Source organism: Arachis duranensis, chromosome 7, assembly GCF_000817695.3.
Source record: "Arachis duranensis cultivar V14167 chromosome 7, aradu.V14167.gnm2.J7QH, whole genome shotgun sequence".
Classification (NCBI taxonomy): Eukaryota; Viridiplantae; Streptophyta; class Magnoliopsida; order Fabales; family Fabaceae; genus Arachis; species Arachis duranensis.
Genome location: NC_029778.3, coordinates 39,157,932 through 39,159,877, shown reverse-complemented (window position 1 = coordinate 39,159,877; position 1,946 = coordinate 39,157,932).

Sequence of the window (1,946 nt, the reverse complement as noted above, 5' to 3'; positions counted from 1 at the left end):
ATCAGAGCAGTTCGTTCCTGTAGAGCCTAAGGGATGGACTGACTATGCTTCTGTGCATTCTCTGTGTGTGTGTTATGCGCTATTAGTATATCTGCTTGATATAATTGGCATAAACGTTCATGAGCATGCATTTGGGACTTTGAAGTACTAGACTTCCGATATTGAGACTAATCAACTTAATATCGATTGTTTGGTGTGTATAGGAACCAGATGGCGCCTCGTGGACGCGGTAGAGGTAGTGCGAGAGGTCGTACGAATGCTCGTGCACCGGAGAATAACCCTAATGACCCGGTGAACTTTATGACTGCGTTGGAGAACATGGCTCCTGCTATGCAAGCCACTGCTCAGGCTCTTGGTCAATAGATGAACAACCATGGTAATGATGGAGGTGGAGTTCAGGGCCCGATGACACTAGCAAACTTTTTGAAGGTTAATCCGCCTAAGTTCAAGGGAACTACTAGCCCGACTGAGGCTGATACATGGTTTCAGGCTATAGAGCGAGCTCTGCAAGCACAAGTGGTACCTGAAGGGCAGCGTGTCGAGTTTGCTACCTATATTCTCGCAGGTGAAGCGTCGCATTGGTGGCAAGGCATCCGACGTCTTCTGCAGCAGGGTGATGACTATATCACCTGGAATGTCTTTCAAGAGGAGTTTTATAAGAAGTACTTTCTGACTTCTGCTAGGACGGCTAAGGAACTTGAATTGTTACAGCTGAAGCAGGGTTCGATGTCCGTATCAGAGTATACTGACAAGTTTGAGGAGCTGTTCAGATTCTCTCATATGTGCCAAGGGACTCCGGTGGAATATGAGGAATGGAAGTGTGTTAAGTATGAAGAAGGACTCCGGAGTGATATCTTTAGTTCAGTAGGACCAATGGAGATCAGGACTTTCTCCGAATTGGTGAACAAGTGTAGGGTTGCTGAAGAGTGTGTAAAAAGGGCAACCGCTGAGAAAGGGAGTCACAAAGGATCATTCCCATAGAACCGAGGGAAGAGCTTTGCACCTAGAGGTCCGTCTTTCAAAAAGGGAAGCTCTTTCAGGAGGCCCAACAACAACAACTCCCAAGGGAAGAAGTTTGGGAAGCAGCCTCAGAATGATCAAGCTTGTACTAGATGTGGGAGTCACCATCCAGGAGCACCATGCAAGGCCGGATGGGGTTTGTGCTACAATTGTGGAAAGGCGGGGCATAAAGCTGTAAGTTGTCAAGAGAAGCAGAAACAAGGTGCTGGAAAAGCACAACAGACTGGTCGAGTGTTCACTACTTCAGCTATAGGTGCTGAAGGATCTGAGACACTCATTCGAGGTAACTGTGAAATGGCTGGTCAAACTTTAAATGCTTTATTTGATTCAGGAGCATCGCATTCATTCATTGCATTTGAGAAAGCCCATGAGTTAGGATTGAAGATCGTAACCTTAGGTTATGATCTAAGAGTGTACAATGCTACCCATGAAGCCACAGTAACTAGGCTAGGATGCCCGGAAGTTTTCTTTAGGTTCCAGCAGCGTGATTTTGTTCATAATTTAGTCTGCTTGCCGATGATCGGTCTTGATCTTATCTTGGGATTGGACTGGTTATCTAAGAACCATGTCCTGCTTGATTGTTCTACAAAGTCGGTGTACTTTATGCCGGAAGATACAGAAGGGCCGGTCATGGTGAATAATTATTACTTGAGTTCGATGATAGTGAACTGTTCCGGAACCGAATGTCAGGGTATCCTGTTATTAACCGTGGGTGTTTCGGGTGATGATCAAAGGTTGGAACAGATTCCGGTTGTGTGTGAGTTTCCAAAAGTGTTTCCCGATGATATTGATGAGTTTCTACCTAACCGAGAGGTTGAGTTTGCTATTGAATTGGTGCCCGGGGCGGGACCAATCTCAAATGCTCCTTATAGGATATCACCGTTAAAGATGAACGAGCTAAAGTCTCAGTTAGAGGATTTATTGGG